The sequence below is a fragment of the Polistes dominula genome, unplaced genomic scaffold (assembly GCF_049000335.1).
Source record: "Polistes dominula isolate Pdom_NZ unplaced genomic scaffold, Pdom_raw_medaka contig_49, whole genome shotgun sequence".
Lineage (NCBI taxonomy): Eukaryota > Metazoa > Arthropoda > Insecta > Hymenoptera > Vespidae > Polistes > Polistes dominula.
Genome location: NW_028300914.1, coordinates 4046626 through 4069897, shown reverse-complemented (window position 1 = coordinate 4069897; position 23272 = coordinate 4046626). Strand labels below are relative to the sequence as shown.

Below are 23272 nucleotides of genomic sequence, written 5' to 3'. Positions count from 1 at the left end.
TCCTGTCTTTCAGTCTTTCTTTCATTTTCGTTTCATCCCTTATCATCTCTCTCGTTCCCTCTTTAACGCGACATCTGAGACAGGTTTTATAAAAGGTCTCCTTTCGGAAGGCAAAAGAGCCATCTCCAAAGGCCGCACTCGAGCATTACTGTTATAATGAAGCAATTTTCGAAAGTAGCAGTCTAATTACTTAAACATACTTCGGGTATTCAGGCACGCGCTTTCCATTCACGCGCTTTTGTCTCATCGTCAAAAGAAATCTCCCAAGAGATGACCTTCGAAACGATTTTCGATTAGCCCGTTACCATTTACCCAATTCTAATCGCAAGTATAATATAGGTATGTGTATAGTAATCTTTCAACAACGGTTAGATTAGTCTCGTTATGTCCTATATTTCCAATAAACTAAATAATATTTATATCTCTATGTTTTATATTTTTTTATTATTATTATTATTATTATTATTATTATTATTATTATTATTATTATTATTTTTGATTGGATACAATATTTATTTTATTTCATTTTATTTTTTCAAGTTACATAGAACTTGTTAAAGGTATCCTCTGATGTTTTAATTAAAATTGCAGCGAGATACTTTTTCACACAAACATTTTTCTGCTTCTTTTTCCTTTTTTGCCTTGTTTTTTTACCGACCAACGATAAAAATATAGTCGACTAAAACAGATATTACATACTTACTCAGGAAAAGGAATATTAGTTAACTAACATTTAAATATAACTTTTCAAAAAAAATTTTCATTTTAGTTCCTTTTTATTCGTAATAGGTATTTCTTCTGATAAATTTTTTATCGTGTATTTTTACCTAACTTTCTTTTTTTTCTTTTTTTTTAACAAACAGATTTTAATCATTTCGCATTCTTGTATTTTTCATTCGATTCTATTTCCTTTATTCTTCATTTTTGATTTCGTTATTTGTAATTCATTATTCGTATGTTTTTTTTTTTTAATATCACGTGCATTGTTTAACAATCCTTACCAATCAATTATTCATTAAAATCGATCTTTTTGCCGATAAACGTATACTATTCGTAATTATGTTCGCAATTAACAAGACTTCACCTGGAATTCATATTAAAAAGTAAAAAGAAAGATAAAAGGAAAAAAGGAAACCATTTAAAAGAAAAGAATAAAGTATCATATTCAACGAAAAGAGAATTTTAATTAATGAAACGATTGACATCATTATTGTTAACAGTAGTAACAGCTTAAATTATTTATCTAATTATTTAATTAAAACCTAGCAACCCTTTTTTCAAGAAATACGACAAAGAATTAAACTTGAAAGAGATGAAAATGAAATTATCATATTTTGAAATGAATTAATATAATTAAATGATTAATATCGTAATAGTTATCATAAACGATTTATCTTATAATTTAATTAAAAAGCTTTACTTCTCTATTAAAAACCATAAAAATAATAAAGGGACACAAAGAGAATGAAAGTTAATTTTCTAGAAAACGAATTAATTAAAAAAAAAAAACGATAAACGATTGATGTTACGATTATTATCTCTCACTTACGTTTTAAATTATTTGTCTAATTATTTCATTAAAAAAAGGAACTACATTTTTCAAGAACTTCGGTAATAGGAAGAAGGGCGAAATAATAATTAAAAAAAAAAGAAATAAAAGTATAGTAGAAAAACAAGTTAATTAATAAAAATTTCCTCTTTCACGGTAGTTAAATAAATCACGATAACGCGGTGTCACGGTCCAAAGAGGGTCCGAGAGCAAATATGGAAAAAAAAAAAGAAAAAACCTTGGGAAATAAAAGCAAACAAACAAGCAAAAAGTAGCGCAGAAACAAAAAAGTGAAATGATGCCTCGTACTTCCCAGGTAGCAACATATCGCGCGAGCGCAAGAATAACGAAAGGTCGAGGGAGGGGGAAAATTCGTTGGAGCGAGGATTCGGTGGTGCCGTTTTATGGACAAGGCGAAAGGAGTAGGGAGCAGGGCGAGAGGGAGTGAATGGGTGGGTAGGAGGGGGTCAGGATCGTATATGTGTTTATACATAGATGCATATCGTAAGGTAGAATGTGAAGAGAAATATCGAACGGTTTGAACGAGGGGAACAACATCCATGCATCGACGTCCATCAACGACGTCCATATTACCGATTTTAATCCGCGCGAATACGCGGGCCCGATCTGACAGCTTTAAGCTCGAATGACAATTCACAAAATGACGATGCGAGATGAAGCGCAGGTAATAGCAGTAGCAGCAGCAGCAGTGACAATAGCAGTATAGTGATAGTGATAGTAACGTAACGGTGGTGGTAGTAAAGAGGAAAAAAGAAAATATTGAACGAATGGTGGCGGTAATGTATAATTGAAATATTCGTTTAAATGGAAGGACAGGAAAGCCCTGGTGGGTTTGAAAAGAGAATAAAAAAATGTCTACCTCGATGTCCAGTAGTAAAAGCAACAACAACACCGCCAATGGCAGCAATAGTAATAGTAGGAGTAGCCAGTTGTGTTACTTTCGAAAATAGGAAAATAAAAGTACGACTGGGGTATGTAGAAGGGGGGGGGAGATTGGTTTAGAAGGATGCTACCAACGGTAGAAATGGTAGAAGAATAAAGAAGAGGAAAAAAAATGAAATACTCAATTCAATTATAACGCACCGACGGCTCAGATATTCAACCGGTTCAACTGTGCCAACTCAAGATTCGTTGCATTAATATTTCTTAATGTTTCTTGAGCGAGTCGTAATTAATTTATGTCTTCGTCCCTGAAAACTTCCTAATTAGGCTTCATTCGAGTTTTAACCAGGCTTGTACAATACCGTTCGCGAGGAAAAGTAGGTACTTTAGTGTAGAATCGTGATAGTGATGTGCCTGTGCAACGCGATCCACGCGATCATTCACTCGTGCTAATCTCGTTCGATAAATTCTATGTCAGATTAATCTTTGCTGTTCGTGCTAATTGCTGATAACAAGGAAAATGCCACTGTGCTTTCTAGTCACGTCTCTTTACATCTTTTTCACAATGTTAGTTTTAGAATTTCATGTTGGGATTAAAAAACGTTTCTGATAATAATTTTCCGTGGAATCTTTTATATCGGATTTTTGTTTAAATAATCATGAATATCGAAATAATCATGGGTATCAATTATTAATGTAGTTATTTTGGATACAAATTTAAAATTAGAATTTAAATATGATTGGTTGGTTCTATTTTCTTTTATTTACAGTTTGGTATTTACCTAATATCTTTGTGAATACTGAGATTATTTCATTGATATCAAATTTGGTTTTAGTTCTTTAAAATGAGAATCAGATTATATTTATTTATTAGATTATGTCTATTACTATAACTATTATTTTTGATTCTGCTCAATACGCGGTAACGGATAAATATCGAGTTTTTAACTGTTATTTTTCATCGATATAGCGGTTACAGTATGAAACCGAAATCTAAACCAACATGTGCGAGAACTTTTACAAATATTACAGTTAAAAAAAACGTTTTTTTTCAGTTTTTATAACTATTTTAAAAGCACACAAAAAACCGATAACATAACAGTTTTCCAACCACGATTAGAAGTTTTCTTAAAATATTCTACTATTTCATTATTTTTTACGTTGGATAAGAAAAGAATCATTTTCTCTATATCCCCCTTTTTTTTCTCATTTTTATGTAACATCGGTTATGTTCGAAAAGGTTCAATCAAATGGATCGATTATATTCTTTCTTGAAAAAGATAAGATATTGGAAAAACTTGAAACTTTTCGTTCGTTCATTTTCCTTCATTCATCATCGATCGATCGATCCGAAACCGATCGGTAAAGGCTTTGTCGGCCATTTATCCGAAAACAAATTACTCGAGCTTCAACGAATTGATCTCGCGAACCTATCGAGATTCGATACTATCTTCCAAGACTATTATACCATCGTCATCCAATAAAGCTGCAAAACGAAGCTTCTCTTGAAATTCGGTCCGAACTCCCTCATACGAGACACCTTTCTTTCTCAAGCAACGAAGAAATTCTATTGGTGATCTCTATCGATACTCATTCCTTCTTACACACTCGCATCTTTCATACATCTACTATCGTAGATGTTTCCATCATAGGAGTTTCAAGAAACCAATTTGTTTAGAATCATACTCCACTGGAATTTGTTCAGTTTCGTGAAAATTGAATACAGACATATAAAAATATAATACTATATATATATATTTATATATGTATATATAAATTAAAAGTAAAATGTTAAAAAAAACAAAAGAAATTTAAACATTGTTTAAAAAAGTTACAAATTTTATCTTTTATATTTATTTTATTTTCAATAAATAATATAAAATATACCTAACCATATAAAAAAAAATGGAATAAAATATTATAAAAGTAATCTTTTTACCACAGAATTTATATAATCTTCATTCATAAGAATGAAATTTAATTTATTTTTCTAGAAATAAAAAAATTCGACTTATATTTCTAACTTAAAGAATTATATTATAAATTATTAAAAAATCAATTAACGAAGTACTCATTTTATAACACAAATAATTATTCTCACATTATTTGTAATTTAATCTTTTTTATCGATTTCATAAAAATATTTGAGGAAATAAAATTGTTAGAAACTTGAGTCAAATATGCAATTTAAGCGGAGAATCTAAGTGCATAGGACATGACGTAACATAAATAACAAAAATAAAAATATAGTTGGAAAAAAGTTAAAAAAAAAAAAAGAAGATAAAAGAAATGCAAGTTCCAATATCAATCCTATTTATTCTATAGAATTTTTCTAGAATCGAAATGAAGTAACACATATAATTTTCGTGAATGTGTTAGTATAGAGCATCGTTATCGAACAGCGGCTGCGCGGCTATCTCGTAACGGAAATTATCGTTGGGTTGCATTGAAACTTGCATTCGTTCGAACATGTACACACATATACACATATACATACATACATATAATATACACATACACGTATGATTTTCATCAATATCTATGTGAATCGTTGAATCAGGCAGCAATTTTTCTCTTTCTCTCTTTCTCTTTCTCTCACACACACTAAGGAAAACGATTCTCAATATTTGTGTATGATAGGATCGTGCACAAAGGGTGACCCAAAGAGAAATCAAACAAGAAGTGGGGGTTGAAATAGGGATTCGTCGAAACAAAGAATCTCGTAATTTCATTAGTTAGCTTTTTAAGCTCGTCGCTACGGTATCAGAGATTTTTCACTAATTGCGAGATTAAAACGATACAAAATTAAAATACGAATTCACATTTCTTTTTGTAAATCATTTATTATTATTTTTATATCACTATTATATATTTGCACTGTATATATATATATATATATATATATATATATATATATATATATATATATATATTATTTTTTTTTTGTTCTCTTTAAATATTACATTCAGGTAAACAAATATTTTTGTTACAATATTTACATAAAAATTGTAGTAGTGATGATTATTATTTGGATGAAAGGAAGGAAAAAAAATAATAAAATAAATATAAACGAGATATCGAACAAAACGTGTAATCGAAAATCGGGTTTTTTCTCGTTTTTTTAACTCTTATCGAATAAATATATTTTAAAAAAATGTATTTTTCGAATGGCGGCAATATTCGTGTGATTAGAAAACGGATAACGAGAACATCGCGTGGAACAAATTTCACGAGGCTCTTTCTCAACCATAAGTCTCTTTCTATTCTCTCGTTAAAATACGAGCACACTCGTATCGTTTCGTTCTGAGGGAAACGACAGGATTAATGCTCAAAATCCAACGCGCTTGTAAATATAAAGTTCGATCGATACTGGAGAGAGAGAGAGAGAGAGAGAGAGAGAGAGAGAGAGAGAGAGAGAATCAGACGAAAAGACCAAATCACGACTACGAAACGTTCAGAAATGCCAAATTACGATCGTGCTCTGATTCCATTTACGTGCAACCTTAACTTCTAAACTATTTTATTAGAAATTTCTACCCCAACGATCTAATTATATCTAAATATCGTAGTAATTGACCTCCTTAATTATTCAATTTTTAATACGTCTGACAAATAATTTATTATTTTCAAAATGTTTCACGAAAATGATGATATATTTTACGTTAATATCGTTGACGGAAAATAATAAATACTGTTTATCATGTTATTTATTTAAATATGTATAAAATATGTAATTTTCGATATTACTTATCGATCAATTTTTGGTATTGGAAAAAAATAAAATAAAAACCGACATAAAAATAAAATATTAACAAATTATGAAAATATAAAGCCTAAGAAATGGAAGATCAATCAGATATGTTAGTCAATATTTTTCGTCCTTTCTAAACAAGCCATATATTGGCGCCAGTAGAAAAAGATATGTTTAAAATCGATGTATAAAAATAAAAAACAATTTAACAGAGGTAAAAAACAATAAGTATATTTAATATTAAATTTTTAATGCGATTTTTAATATTATTTACAATGCCACAGGATTGCGGAGTGGGGTCAATTTCGATTGTTAAAAAAAGAAATTCATAATTGTATTTTTTGGGTCACAGGGCCCTACTTGAAAGCTTTCTAGACAGCATTGGTTAAATACTATGTTTGCGTTAGATTGATAAATAGTAACATCTATCTAAAGTGAGCTTTCGATAATATTCCAAAGTTTCTAAATCTATCTTTGATCGATGTATTTAGTGTATCTCATTTATTCAAGGAATACAAAGCGATGTAGATTTAATTATAGAAATCGATCGTGGTCAAGCTCAAACCGAAACCACAACTTCCATCCACTAGTCTATCTCTCTCTCTCTCTCTCTCTCTCTCTCTCTCTCTCTTGTTAGTTACATCTATACATTACCATAACTAATAGCTGAGAGAGAAACTTGGCTAGGTGAATAGGAAGCTTTCGGCTGTAGAGCTTCAGGTTCAACATAAAAAAACAAGGACAACTGGGATGGATTCAGACGCATTAGCACGTCACGTATGTACTCTCGAAACGCGTAAAGCGCGTGCTATTTCTAGTTTCCTTTTTTTGTTTTTTTTTTTATCCACTCATGCACTAGCATTTCGCACTAACATTTACGTACACGTACACACTTGGAGTGTTCCTTTTTCTATTTTTTGTTTTTTGGACGAAATGCATGCCAACGTACAGAAAAGGCTTACTACGTGCGAATGACCATCTTTCTCTTTTTTTTTTTTCATAATGAGAAAAAACAGTGGTAATATAGAAACATTTGTGTATGATAGTAAATGTGTGAGTGCACTTTACTATGATAAAATTTGTAAGATAATTTCGGAGAAACTCTCGTGAGTTCGACGATCTAAGAAAATTCTGGTACTTTAGACTCTTATCCTTCAGGCTCAGATAAAAGACGTTTAAGAGAAGATGCATAGGATGGAAAAGGTAAGAGTAAGGAAAAACGATATATCTTCTTTTATCCGAAGCGACGTTTGTGCTCTTGATACGAACACTCATCAGTGTGCAACTGCTTGGAATTTATGACTCCACTTCGAATAACGATCCGTGTCCCCGTGTGTGTCCAATTGGGTTTGGAATTTTTCTATTGTAGTATACGCGTAAAATGCATGCGAAACTTTTTCATGATTTTTATTCATTTTCTAAATCACCCTAAAATGGATTTCTTATTTCTTTGTTTAATGTTTCTTTTTTATTAAATTTTTTTCATCGTAAAAAAATAATACGATATGTATTTTTATAATACTTTATTTATTGTAATATTGTATTTTTATAATATTATATTTATTTTAGTATTGTATTTTTATAATATTGTATTTATTGTAATATTGTATTTTTATAATATTGTATTTATTTTAGTATTGTATTTTTATAATATTGTATTTATTGTAATATTGTATTTTTATAATATTCTATTTATTTTGGTATTGTATTTTCTCATAATATTTTATTTATTGTAATATTGCATTTTTATAATATTCTATTTATTTGTAATATAAAAATATTACAAATAACGAGTTTGAAAAAAATTCTAAAATTTGTTTTCATAATAGCAGCAACAAGTTTCATTCTGAGTTTAGAAAAAGACATATACCGGATAGAGACGGAGAAATTCTAACCAGTCGTTTTAACGTAGAAATATCATGATGCGTTAATAACGAGACCTCTAGGGTATCATCCGGCATACGAAACGTAATGTAATAAACGTTCTCAATTGTGATTATACGAACAAAAAGGTATTCCATAGAGAAACCAGGTACCGATATAAGTAGTGAACTTTCCATGAGAAACTTTCTAACTTGTGACGCTATCGCTGAACATATCAGTGAACTAACTTTTAGGAAATAGTCATTCAAAATAGATCCAAACTAAAAATCTGAATGTTTTGTATTCCTTTGAGGTTTCATTTATTCAACTATTTGTTATGCAAAAAGTTTGTGCTTTTATTTTTAACATATTTAGAAACAGTAGTTCATTTATTTATTTATTATTTAATATTTTGTTTAATATTAAAAATAAAAATATATTTCGAGTTTTAATATAAAATAATAAATATATAATAAAATTATTTAATTTTTTAAATAAGAAGAAAAAAGATTCTATGAAATGTTTGAATACGAAAAAAAAAATGTTTTCTACTGCGAATAAAAAACAAAAGGGTAGAATACATTCCTGAGGAATTCCTTCGTCGCAGAAACGTGCTGGAACGTCGTACAAAAGATTTCGTCATTCGTAGAATGGGTACGAAATTTCGTCGAAATTTGTTTAGATTGAAAATCGACGATGCGAACTGAGAATCAAAATCATACCCTTCGATTCTTTTCCTGCGTCTAGAAAATATAGAAATATTACGTTGTTTCTTTTTCTTTTTATTGTTGAAAACAATCGATGATATTGAAATTTCTCTATTGCGTGTGTACAATTTTTTTTAGAAATTCAAAGGGTAACAGTAGTTCAAAAAAAGTATCTGCAGTTTATTTTTTATTTAAATAAATAAATTAAGAAAAAATACGGGCTATTTATCTTAAATCGTTAGATGAAATCTTTAAAAAATAGAGAACTAATCATGGCTATAGAAAATTGTAACAATTTTAATTTTCAATCTTAAAAATTTTTATCATAAATGAGTATTGTTATAAATTTTTCAAAAATGAAATTAATACTTATATCATTTGATATTTCTATAAAATTTCTACTTCTATTCCCACGTACTCTTGAAATGTAAGAAAAGAAAGAAATCTTTTTGAAAAGACGGTGCAATATTTCTAAGACACTTGAAAATAAAAAAGAAAGAAAAAAAAAGGTAGGAAGGAAGGAAGAAAGAAGAAGCAGAGATGAACGTACAGAGTACGTTTGAAATTGAGAAGTGAAAACACGAAGAAAGGTGAGTCAAAAGGCAAAGAGTGAACACATACATGTGTACGTGTACGTGTATATGTGAAGAAGGGGAGTGGGGAGGACGTTAGACAGAGAAAGATGGAATATATATGAGTGTGTGAGAATGTAAGGGAAAAGAGAGTAGAGGAAACAGCTCGTCCGCAGTCATCGTCGATTATAACCTAGACGTCTAGAACCCGACAAACCCTTCACCCTTTGAAAGTTGAAAAGAGGGGCGAGGCTGAGGTCACCCTTTAAGTTAGGCGAAGGTATTTCTCGTTCAGGGAATTTGAAGGTAATATGTACACGTTAAAGTAGCACGTCTCTCTAAGTTCATGACTGATGGATTCTGCCCTAGGTAAAACTAGCTAGAAAAATTTTCCTATAATATATTATATTAGTCAATAAAGATCGATAAATTTTTTTCTAACAATGAATTAAATTTTGGGTTACTCGTAAAGTATCTGACGATTGATTTTTTAAATATATTAATTAATATATGAAATAATCTTAATCATGAACTATCTTATGATATGTTAAAAATAGTTATTCCAAAGATAGAATTAAAACATTTAAAATTGAGGTTTTTAATTGGCAGGAATTTAAACAATTTTTTAGAGAGAAAAAAAATCTAACAATTTACATATTTGTATATTTTTTTATATTTACAAAGTTAAATTAGCACGTTTACTATTTGCATATGCAAGCAATTAAAAAATTACATTATACATGCTGTAAAAATATTATTTTGTATTTTTTTTATGTTTATTTAAATATTGATATTAATAATAATCCAGAGGATTTAAAATATTAAAATTTAATTATAAAACATAATAGATTATTGCAATAATTTTATTTTCCACAGTATTTGAAATTCTGTTAATAATTTATTCGCGTGTCAGCAGTCAGAGAAAATAAAATTTTCTACTTTTGTCTGTTACCATATGAGAATTCAGAAATTTCTAAGCTTTCGTTGCTTTTTTTCTGCCCTTTTCTTTTTTCTTTTTCCCCTTTTTGTCCTTTATCTAAAACAATTCGAAACATTTATTGGAAACAGAGAATGAATGTATGTACCCATATGTACATGTAGGAAGAAGAGAAATAGAATTACGAGAGTTACAATAAATCTGGCCACTGCGACGTGAAAAGATTTACAATCCACCTTTCTCTCTTTCTCTCTCTACTTTCTCTCCCACTCTTTCTCTCTCTCACACACTTTTTCTTTTTCACGAAGAGGCTCTTCTCGGCCTTCACTATTTTCGATAACTCAATGTTGTACAATTTAAATTCCATGAGAGAAAATTCATATCAAAAATGACATTATCGAATATAAAAGTTTATAAATGACGAGCCTGTTGCTAGTCCGTCAAATTTCAAATCTACTATTTCTCTATTTTTATTTTATTACTTTTTTGAAATATAGGGTTGGAAAAATACTTTCTTCGTAATTTAATGCAAAATTAAAACGAATTTTTTCGCATATTTTGTATTAAGCCTTTTCCAAATGATTTCAAACTGTTTTGTGGTCGATTTTTAGTTCTAATATCATAACTGGTTATATGGTTTTAATCTTGCTGAATTTTCTTTCATTATCGTAACGACTTTATCATTGATTGGTAGACCAAAATTAAATAAATCTTTGATATTAACATCTCCAGGTTATAAACGTTCGGAATCAACTCGTTATTCGATCGTATTCATAAGAATTACAAATTCTTTTATCATTCTAGTCGCATTCTATCCATTTGTATCATAAAACTTTCAAATGTATCGAATTTTTTCTTGTATTTTTACTCATTTTAAACGTTCAATAGTTCTAAATTGAATGAACAAATATCACAACTTTTTTTAAATGAATTATTTTATGATACGTCAGTTTTCAAATTATCACTGAAGTATTTGTTCAATTCTATATAATAATATCAGAATTATACGATTCTGAAGTTATCAACTGTAAAATTACGATGAAACTATTTTTTCCTAATTCAATATTTATATCTTTATTATTCCCTTTTTATTTTTATTCAACCGTAAAATACCAATATCCCGTACAACGGACGTACGCTTTAATTTATGAGAAATGCAGATGAGAGAAATTCTACAATACTCTTTTCTATCTGTCTCTTTTTCATTTATAATTAATTTTCAAGTAGCACTTTTAAAGGGGTGTCATCGTTGAAAATGAATTTCACAAGGCGCGTTACGAAAGAACGTTCACGTAGAGACTCTGATCGCAAAAGGAAAACAATGTCAACAAGAATGTCAAGAACAAACTATAGTTAACGTTTTAAATGGAACAAAATAAGAAATATTCTACCCTACCCTTTATCTTCCCCTTACTCTTTCTGTCTTTCTCTTTGTGTGTCATAGAATAGCCAACCAATTCGTTTTACCTTCTCGTCATGTTCATCGTTCGTTTCAATTTATCTGGAAAACGTGCAAGCTCTATACTACCAACGTCCAACCTGAAAGCTATGTTCTGCCTTTCGGGTTCGGTTAAAGTGTTAAACGAACGACTCTGACAGACGAACAATGCTCAAACACTTACCCGTGTCGTCATACTACTATCAAGTAGTTTGAGTACCTATGTAAGTGCCATGTCTTTCTTCAGTCTAAATTTAGAGAGAGAAAAATATATTTATTTGTTATAAAAAACCATACACAAATATAGGTCATAATTTATTTAAAAACAATTTAACCCATCTATATATTTCTAATATTTTTATTTAAATTAATAATTATTCTTCAATGAAAAATTACATTTTTGATATCCAATATACATAGAACATTTTTGCATTAATTATTTTTAAACATTTATGTTTAATCTAAAAGCTTAAAAAAAATTATAAAAAGTAACAATACAGTTGTGTGTTGCATACAAGGTAAAAACTATTTGAAATATAATCACGATTACTATAGAATATTATTATCCCATTTCACTCTCTTTCTTTCTCTCTCATTTTACCTTTCATCGTCCCTTCAAAATAAACTCTTCGACACACAGGCCCCAATTTACGTCATATCTTAACGATTGTTATACCACGTTACTTCGTTGACATCGTACACAAGTATAACGAGCTTTACAATATTCTATCAGAACCTTTTATAAGGGCGATTAATGCCACGTTCTATTTACTTTCATTTAACGCGCATGTGCTTTACGATATAATAAAATATAATTAGTTGCACATACTTACTGACACACATACACACACACACACACACACACATATATATATATATATATATATATATATATATGTTTTGTATTATCACTTAAGAGGAACAAATATTAATAAACTTTAATTCCATATTTCTTGCATGCACATATACCAACACTTACACAGATTCTATTTACTTCTATTTAAAGCTTTCATGATATAAAAAAATAAACGTATACTTATGCTTAAACACATATCTCGTATTTCCACTAAAGGTATATATATATATGTATAACAAATATTTGTTAAATTTAATTCGACAAATCTCACATACACGTACGCATTACACATACATACTGATTTTGTTTCATTTTATTTGAGATAGAATAATAAAATAAGATTAAGTATATACAATATATATTTTATAAATGTATAATATTTTATTCTCTCAAAAATATTTATAATATTAAAATGTACAAGAATCGGATACACACATACACGCGTGAACGTACTCACAAGAACATATTCTGTTTCAGTCAAAGCATATCAAATTCACGCTTTACAGAGATCGTGTTGAAGGTTTAATTCGGCTCTTCGTAATTCTAAAGCAAGAGTAAGGAAAGGTTAGTCGGTTAGGTAGCGGCGCGAAATCGCAACTTGCCAAGAGGCATGTAATGTCGTCGGATTTGCAATTCCATTACGGGCTGTTGGGTATAGGTAAAGGATGGAAAGGGTGGAAAGGGTGGTTGTCCGCTACGTTCAATACTATCTTCCTTTACTCCTATTTCTTTCCTTCTCACTCTCTATCTATCTATCTATCTATTCTATATATCTCTTTCTCTCTTACACTTTTTGTGTCCTTTAATCTTGATTTTCTTTTCAATCGATCTTTTCATTTATTATTAAAATAATTTTATTAAATAAATTTGATTTTATAACACTACTTTATACTTTTCTTATATTTATGAAATTGTTCTTAAATTTATTTCGTTTTATCAATAATAAATAAAAAGAAGCAAATGATACCACATTCCATTTTTTATATAATATATTATATCGAAATAATTTGTATAAATAAATTTTCTTATTTTATTTTTATTCTTTTTATTTTTTAGTTTATTTAATTAACGGAATTATATAATTTTTGAAGTAAAAAGTAAATTTTAATATCGATTTTATTAAAATGATCAATATACAGGTGTGTCAATTAAACTTTCGAAATCAGCTTATAATTCTTGATACATTATTAATAACTATATTTAATTTCAACATGTATGTAGATTTATCTTTCAGTATCTCTAAAATAATTTAATAAAATTAATTAAATTAAATATTTGAATATTTGTTATTTTACTAATGAATTATTGAATTTAATTTAATTAAAATAATTAAAATTAATTAAAATGTAGTTTCAATACAATTATACTAAAATACACAAGGTATATGTGTAAGTAAGCACACAGCTGGTTCGCATACACATTCAAGAAAGTCTTAAGGAAAGAAATGAGAAAAGAATAGAAAGAAAGATTTTAAAGTGTTAAAAAGCATTAAAGCTTAGCTTTCTTTCGTTATAACGATCACCGAAAGGTGAAAAGCGTTTTATTACTTTAACGCTGCTTTCCTGCGTTTCAACCCTCCGTTGCCACCGCAAAGAAACACGCGAACCAATTTCGAGTGCACGAACGTGAACGTGAACGCTAACATTAGCATCGACTATTAAAATTCCATCGCGAAGCTTCAAAGCTGATACATACGCTCTTTCATTGTCGATGAACGATCAAAACAAGAGATTGAAAAATTTCAAGAGTATACGCTCATGTGTGTGTATGAGTATATGTTACTGTGCGCGTTAGAAAGACAGAATTAGCTTACCCTCCATCGATCGATTAATTTCCTTCGTGTAACTAATCTTTTCGTAAAGCCTAAAATTTAGATAACCAGATAGATTTGGTAACATTAACGAGTTTTCTACACGATCAAGGAAATAACGCGTAATGACCGTACCAATTACGCTAGCTCGCATTTAATTACTGCGTTTCATAAATGTGGAAAAACGTATATAAGAGGTTAACGTAGCTACGAAATTTCTTCCTTGGTAAACGACTTCCCCTAATTTCGTCGGATAAATTAAAACGGGAAGAAACACGACGTATATTACGATTTACTAGCACACATATTGTGTATCTATATATATGTATACATGTAATTAAACTAAAAACTAAAATATATTTCGCGAGATATTAAAAAACTTTTAAAACAAGCATTATTGATATGCCATTAAAAAAAAAAATACACTTTTTTTTTAATAGACCTATGTACCAAAACATATATACACATACATTTCTTTCATTCTTTCATACGTAATGATACACACGTGTTGTACACCCACGTTTGTCTTTTTTCTCTCTTTTTATTATTATTATTTTTTTTTTTACCAATTTCTCTTTGTTTCTCTTTTGCAAACTATAGCAACACATGGTTGATAATTTTCAGACAGCATCTCATCGTTCCATAACCAGAATGCGAAACTCTCCTATTTTCTCGTATACCTTCTCTACTCTCTTTCTCTCTTTCAATGTTCCTCTTAAAGTCAACGGTAGACTCGTCCTCGTCGAACAAGGACAGCATACAGATATCCGTTAGATGCCACCAGAGAGAAGGTTAATTTAACCCTCCAGGGTAGTTCGTCGGAGGTGTAGGAAGTCAGGGGTGAGCACCGGTGTTACGGATGTATGCTAATGGAGACCTCGGGAGATGTCTAACATTCACCATCCCGAATTGCCTATACGTAACTAACCGCACAACCCTGTGTGTACAGTCAGTACTCTATCTCTATCTCTATTTTCTCTCTCTCTCTCTCTCTCTCTCTCTTACACTTTGTCCGATACATACGTTTAACACAAGAAGAAATCTTCTATATCTATCTCTGTCAAATTTTCCAACAAGTCTGACAAACGAACGGATTTCAAATTTTTGCTTTAATTTCTCTTTGATTTTTTATTTCTTTCACCTACCTTCTTCTCTCTCTCTCTCTCTCCCTCTCTCTCTCTCTCTCTCTCTCTCTCTCACTTTATTTCTCTATTTGTATTTATTATTGCTTTTGTTAAATATTGTTTTTTATTCCATTAAAATATCAAAATCATTTTCGTATCTCCCAATCCAGTTTTATTGCACTACTACACAATTGTTTTGTATTCGAAATGTCGTATTTTCTTTCCGATCAGCTATTTCATTTTCAATTATTTTTTGTTTCTCTGTGAAGATTCGAATACGTTGAGATCGAGATTAAAAAGATTAATTTACATCAATTGAAAATACTAACCTATAGTCGAATGCTTATTGATGCCTGGTAAATGAATGGTATCGGGTGTTGCTAAAACTATACATGAATCTATATATTTATATCGGTGTATGTATTATTATATAAATGGATACATTTTAGTAACATGAACGTATACAAGTCACAAAGTAGTTTTACGCATATCGAGTTTCCAATATAAGTATATTTTCCGGTAACAAGGAATCAGTAGGAATCGAGAGTATTAACAATGTAACGTTCAATTAATATACATATCGTTTCCAATATCTAACGTGTACATGTGTGAAATGTTTGTGAGAGTGAAATGGTAATATTACAATCATAGACTAGAAATCGACTAGGTCCATTTGGTAAATAGGTTTTCGTCGTCAAAAGTACCCCAGTTTGGTAAAAATCGCTGATCGCATAACTAGCATGTTTCCTACGTGCTTGAAATACGTGATGTAAAAGACCGGAAGGAAGTCCATTGAATGCGTTAGGAATTTTCAAGGATTCACCTATCCTCTAGACGAATTCTCAGTTATACGTGATATCTACGTGTCATTTTATAAACTTATTTTCTCAAAAATATATTATAATTCTTTTTTTGTTTTTCTTTTACGTACTTTTTCTAAGGATTATCTAGAATAAGCTTTTTAATTATGATATTTTGCAAAGGATCCAAGTTACTTTAAGCTTGTTATAGTATTTAATTATTTTTGTTTTATTTGTTGAACAATATACTATATTTGATTATACGACAAATTTTTGTTTTTTTAATATTAGAAAAAAAATTATTAATACATTAGAAAATATCAATTAATATGAACTTTTCAGACAACTTAATGCTATGAGATTCTTGCTATTTAGTAACATGATTTACTTATTTACTGTTTATTACAATTACAAACTTAAATATCAACATTAGCATTTATGGTAAATTACTTAAACGCTCGTGGTAATGATTAACACTATACCTAACCAATAGCTTATGTTTACCCATATACACTGTAACCGGTTAAATAATACAAAATTAATTCTTGATAAAATTAAATATGCCCCACAGGTCTAAATAAAATTTAATTAAAATCGAATGAATGAATATTGAGTGAAAAATTGGAATAGAATATATTTTATAATTGATTTATTTAAATATTGAATTTTGAAATATTCAATGTGTTTGATATAAATTTCAATGAGCTTTCATTAATTTAATTTAAAGTTCATTTAAAATTAAAAATTATTTTTAAATATCGACTTATTATCTTAACGCATTGATCATTATTATCTAACAGAAAAGATAATTAATTAAATATAATAATAATAATAATAATAAAGTAGAATGCTTATCCTTTTTTTTCTTTTATTAATTTTTTTTTCTCGTTTGTAACTTTTTGAGAAAAAGAAACCACTTCGTAATGACGATGTAATTCTTTCGTGTGGTTTGGTAAAAGGTGAAGTATAGTAGAGGATAAGAGGACATAGAGGAACGAGGATGGAGAAGGGGGAGGAGGGGATTGTTAGAGTTATAATTTGCACGGTGCACGCTCGTAAATGAAAAAATAATATCAACGACGGAAGGCGGATGTTTACCAGGGAAAAAGAATCTCACATGGCCTTTACACACATGTATTACTCGGGTTAATGTCTAGACAACCCTCGGCACAGCGTTACGTGGACGCAGGAAGCCACTTTTCTCGAACGAGCCAAGAGAAAGGAAAAGAGATAGAGTTAGAGAAAAAGAAAAAGAGATATTTCATGGACAATTTAAGTTATCGCGTTAAGAGAAGAGAGGAGAAGAGAAAGAAAGAAAAACAAAAAAGATTAAGAGAAAAATGAAGGAAGAAAAAAATAATATAAAAAGAAAAATAAAGTAAAAGAGAATAAGAGTCGTTTTAAGAGTCACGAATTGGTGGATATGATTTATTTAAAACAACGTTGTGTTTCGAGAACGAGAGAGAGAGAAAAAAAGAGACAAAAAAAAAGAAAAGTAAAAAATCATCGCTAGTAGTACTACGAATGAAATCAATCAGTAACTTCGAATCGAAAAAAATTAAATATTCTTTTTTCGAAATAGATAAAAAAATGGAAACAACAAGATAGAAAGGTAGGTTGCGAGTGAGAAAGAGAGATAGACGGAAAAAACAAGAAAAATAGATGAAAAAACGTTTGCGAGGTATATACCGAATAAAAGTTCATTTTCCGTTAGATGGAAAATTCGTGAAATATAGTATACTATTAGATGAAAGCTTTTTCAACTAGCAATTAACGAAGATCAATTATCTTTTTCTTTTTCTTTTTTTTTCTTTTTTTTCTTTTTTTGATTTTTTTTTACCCCCAAATGAGTATCATAGATAATGCAATTAAAATGTAATCGTCTTTCTAATGAGCTTTCCTAGTTATTTTTGTGCGTTTGCATGAATTATCATATCGCATAGCCCATATTTGCATTCGCATTTACATTTTGCGATTTGCGGTTACGGGTAAGGCATATTATGTGCCTTGTGTGTTGTGTATACAGCAAAAGTTATTATCGGATGGCTTATAATGAAGCTAGGAATGCAATGAATTTATGAATTTTATTCTTTGTTTTTCTTTTTTCTTTAATGCATTCTTTAGCATTCGTTCTGTTTCGATATGTTCATCGTTTTTATTTGATTATTTCTTTTTTTTTTTTTTTTTTTTTTGAAAAGATTACCTTTATGAATTTTTTATTTTTGAAGTATTTGTTTTTAAAATTTTTACAAACATTGTATCTCTTACAAAGAATATCAAATTTATAACATCATAAAATTCAAGAACGGATTATACAAACATGTGAAAATCCTATTGATTTTTTTTTTAAATCTGAAAAATACAATAGAACCAGCTCGATGTGTTATAAATAATATTTCTTTTATTACAATCGATATACTCACTTTATTAGTTAAATCATTTTCTTAAAAAACCCGTGCGTTGATTTATTAAAAGAAAATTATCTTCACGATAAAAAGTTCTGTTACTTTTTGTAAACAAAAAAAATTCAAATTATCATCCATCAGATATGTGAGACTCGTATACAGTTTCATAAAAATATGAAAAATTAAACGAACTCTGTATTATGATTTATATGATTGTATGATTTTGAAATACAATCGTTTCGTTGCTTGATCGAAGTTTTCTTTTGAAAAGAGAGACAGACACGTAGGTAGTAGTGTGCACGCACTTCAAAGGAACTACACCTGGGAAAAAGGTGAAGGGTTGGAGGATAGTGTGAGGGTGTTGAGAGACGAACTACAGCGGGATGAATGATATTCGAAGAGAAGGTGAGGACGGGGGGAGGAAAGAGAAAGAGGATAAAGCTTTATGCATCGTATGCTATCGTAGCACGGTCATCGATGGTTTTTGGAAAAGCATACTGGTTGACTCGTTTGAATTGGTCGACTGATAGAAGTGAGTGCATCACCAACATCACCAACACCATCACCAGTAACAGCAACAGGGAATATGCTACCTACCACCACCCACCGACTTCATGATGTTGTTTGATGCAAGCAGAGTAGTGTATAGGTATAATAAAAAGAGCGAATGAGAGATTGCTTGGAGTTTTCCAAGTAGGGAAGAAGATAGAAAAGTAGGAAAGTGGAAATGAACGCGGGAAAGAAACTTTCAAATCTATTTTTTAACGAAATGGAATGAAAAGTACCTATTACATTAAACAAGAATAATACAAATTTTCTCCAAAATACAGGATACTTAGATTTCCATTATGGAATTATACGTATTGTGATAACTTAGTCTTATTTAAGGAATTCTTTTTCCTTTTTTGTATGTATGAATCTATTTAATACAATTCAAAGTAAATACAAAGAAGAAAAGTATCTTCTAAATTCGATTTTTTGCTATTTCTGATTTAACCCTTTCAATACGGCGAAAAATCAGTTTGAGTGCGCTCCATTACCGGGATCAGTTATTTCTCCTCCAAGCTATTTTTTAAATAAAATAACTTTTATATCTAAAAGGTTGAAGGTCTTGGAGACGCATAAACGTCCCCGTAACAGCGCACCATCAACAACAATGATTTTACAAGCTTCATTGATGGGACAGCATATGTCCCGCCGTAAACCCAGAGCATCTCAATACTGGGACAGAGTATGTCCCAGCCGTAATCCTAGAGTCAATAGCTCATTTTTATTGACATTTTACTTAACATTTTTATTAACATTTTGATGATTATTTTAGGCAACGTTTTTTTATTAACATTTTCATGTACATTTGCGTTAACATTTTTATTAAGACATTTATTTATAAACATTTTTCAGAATTAACAGTTATAAAATAAGAATATACAAAATAAATAATAATAAATAATTATAAATTAATAATTATTAATAATAATATAAATTAATGTGAGGGAGTGTTGAATATCAAAGAGTAAACACAGATAAGTAGGCAGGCAACAAAAGACTATCGAAATAAAGAAAGACGGTGTTTGGATTGCTCTTTGGAAGTGAAGAAGTTGTGTGTGTAAGTCGGTGTGAGCTAGAAGGTTCTCGAGCAATATCAGTGATTTGTTTATTGGACCGAGCTGGACGTTGGGAAAATTCGAGAACGATTCGAAAATGTTTTGTCCCTCGGAGATGCAGGGTGGGGGAGAAACCTCATAAGGAGACGGTCACGCGTCAAAGGCGGTATTTCGGGAGTAGCGTGGAGAGAACCGAGCGACGAGAGCGAGTGATTCGATACGAGCATGAATAGCGAGTGAATAGTGAAAGAATAGCGAGTGAGTAGTGACTGTGTGAGGTCTGAGTGAGTGTGAGAAGTTGCGAAGCGTACTTATATTGTATCTGTAATAAACAATAACTTGTGAAAATAAAGAATATCTTCTATATCTCAAGTAGTGTCGGCAACACGGGGAGATTAGATATCCTTAGCCGGATACAAAACGATTGATTTCCCTACATTAATAATAATTAAAAAATTTAATTTAGTAATTTTATATTATATAAAAATAAATAAAATAATTATAAATTTATAAATTTAAATTATTAATAGTAAATAATTATAAATAAGAATATATAATTATAGATAGAAGAGGTGCACTTTTGACGTAAGAAATAAGAATTATCAACTAGGCAACCTTGACAGTTTTCGTTTGCTTGATTAGATCAGGAACAATTAAGGTGAGAAATTTATGGACTTAGAACGATTGAGAAGGCCTTAGAATCAGTTTGAAGGCCCAACTTTGCGTTATTTTTGGTCCTAAACGTTTTTCGGTAACTGGGACATATGCTGTCCCAGCCGTAATATCAAAGATTTTCCTGACTGGGACAGCATATGTCTCATGTGGTGCGAAAGGGTTAAGTGAGTAGAGATATTTTTTGAGAAAATTTGTAAGGGCATTTTTTAGTTCTAACCAAAGTTAATTGAAAGAGAAAAAAAGACACAAGCAATCAATTTTGAGATTGAATTTTAAGGGATTCAGGACTTTGGTTTCATCTTAATTTCTAATCTAAATTGATATGTTTATCAATAATTTTGATTTTAGATTAGTTAGTTGGGAAATAGATAATCGAATTAAATGTTCCTACGGATTCACTAGTTTCTAAACGAATTTAAGGATCATTTAGAGTGTAGAACTGATACTTATCTTCTATCTATATTTTATAGATACGTTTCAATCTATAATATTTTGAAAGCCAGTCTGATATCAGTGTGGGAAAGCTAATGTAAGATAATCCTACTCGTCTCTACGAGGATGGGCCATTAGTGGAGTATCGAAGTTAGCATCAATTTCATTTTACTCCATTAGTAGAGTAACGGGAAAGAAAGCGGAAGAAAAGTAGAGCGTAAGTAAACGCGTTAACTTACGAAAATGGAGAACGAACGAACGAACGAACGAACGAAAGATCGAAAAAAAGAAGAAGAAGAAAAAAAGAGTAGTAAGAAGAAAAGAAAGAAAAATGTTATTTGTAAACTTTCCTCTAACGCGTATAACTTTCTTTTTATATAAGTTAATAAATTTCTAAATCTTTGTAATTAAATTCATTGATTACTGTAACTCTAATCGCTGTTGTTTATTAATTTATTGAATTTTTTTATTCAGCAACCATTACGTTTTCCGATTGTTCGTTAAAATTGATAAACATTTTAAGCATTGCAAGTAAATTAATTAGAATTACTTATTCGAAATTTGTTATTTTGTTCGAATAAAAGTTTATTTGGAGCATAGAAATGTCGTTAAAATTGAATAATAAAATGAATTATATTTTGATTTAGTTGACCGTTCGATAGATCGTAAGAGCCAAAAAAAGTACGTCTAACGCAACCATAAAAGTGATTCTCTTCAACGAGCAACTTGGAACGAGGGTCGCACGAAATGCAATTGTATGAGCTTTTATCTGACCTTACAACTCGTGCGCTTTTGTATTCCAAGCGGAAAGCTGAAAGGGTCTTCTCTTTTCGGAAAATATAATTTAACTCTGTTCACTGAAAACGCTATGAAATGAATATTACAATAGAAAATAATGCAATAGTCTCTTCCGTGCACTTTAAACGAATCTATGATGAAATTTTACAGAAATCTTACATTTTATTCGAATAAGAAAACTAAAGTATATGTTTTATTGATGCAACAGCATTAATATAATATTGTAACATTTAAAACAATAAATGTCATTAATTATCTGAAATTAAAATAACATACATCATAAATATTATTATAATTCAACTATATTATATAACTCTGATTAAAAAAAAAAATGTAATACCAATTAATGTTATAATTAAAAAAAATATTATTGAATTTTAAAATGAATACCAAAATCAATCTATATAACAAATTTTATCAAACAAATATTTAATCCATATAATTTAATATATGCCTATATACTAAAGGTTCAGCTTAATGTAAAAGTTGAAAACAGATAAAAAAATCTCTATAAAATAAAAAGAAATAAAAAATAAAAAAAAATTAAAATAAAATAAATAAAAAGTAAAATGCAAAGTATCATGAAAAAGATACGATCGTTTTTACAACGAGGAATTTTAAACGAAACGAAAAGTCGTGAAAATGGTAGCAGCACTATGTTAAATTTCGATAGCAAAATAAAAGTGGTGCTGGTGGATGAGTAGGTGAGTGGGTGAATGGGTGGTTGGATGGTTGGATTGATGGGTAAAGAGAGATGAAGGGGATGAAGGAAAAATAACGAAATATGATCGCACGTGATATGACATTCGTGAATTTCAGAAAACAGGGAAAAAGACGAAGAACACGAGCGTAGATAAGAGTTGGTACCGGTGACACGCATCGTCAAAAAAAATATATGAGGATATATATAAAGATGCAGAAGAGAAAAATCTTCTTCTTGTGACTTTGTGTAGGTATAATAAAATTCGCCTCGACGAATAAGTACGAGCTTTTTCTTTTCTTCACTTTCTTCGAATTTCGGGTGATATTTCGTTGACCTTTTTTTGGT

At 29.8% G+C, this 23272-nt stretch overlaps 1 protein-coding gene and 1 long non-coding RNA gene across 2 annotated transcripts in view; one reads left to right on the top strand and one right to left on the bottom strand.

Moving 5' to 3' along the window:
- The window catches only part of LOC107068971 (uncharacterized), a 99901-nt gene that overhangs the window by 6791 nt on the left and 69838 nt on the right, over positions 1-23272 (top strand). The gene's annotated exons all lie outside the window — the stretch shown is intronic.
- On the bottom strand, positions 10054-12560 carry LOC149033326 (uncharacterized). Its single transcript, XR_016175752.1, has 4 exons — positions 12322-12560; positions 11905-11968; positions 11679-11783; positions 10054-10381 (listed from the first exon to the last, which is right to left on the bottom strand). It is a non-coding gene; the product is annotated as an uncharacterized LOC149033326 (long non-coding RNA).